Consider the following 211-nt stretch of genomic DNA (forward strand, 5'->3'; position numbering starts at 1 on the left):
GGCGCTGTTGGCTGTTTAGGACAAATAAACAAGAAAGGTAAGCACAATAAATGATTCCCTGTGCACTAGTACTTTTTGAATGATATGGCGAGCCTCTACGAAGCTGTGATTTATGGTGGCATAGTATGAGTTGCATACGGGCAAAAAGAAATTCACTTTTGTGTCCCCCCCCCAATCCTGACATCGGATCTGCACCCCTGTATAGAGCGGT

The sequence above is a fragment of the Morone saxatilis genome, unplaced genomic scaffold (assembly GCF_004916995.1).
Source record: "Morone saxatilis isolate NCDOM2014 unplaced genomic scaffold, NCSU_SB_2.0 Contig12, whole genome shotgun sequence".
Taxonomy (NCBI): Eukaryota; Metazoa; Chordata; class Actinopteri; family Moronidae; genus Morone; species Morone saxatilis.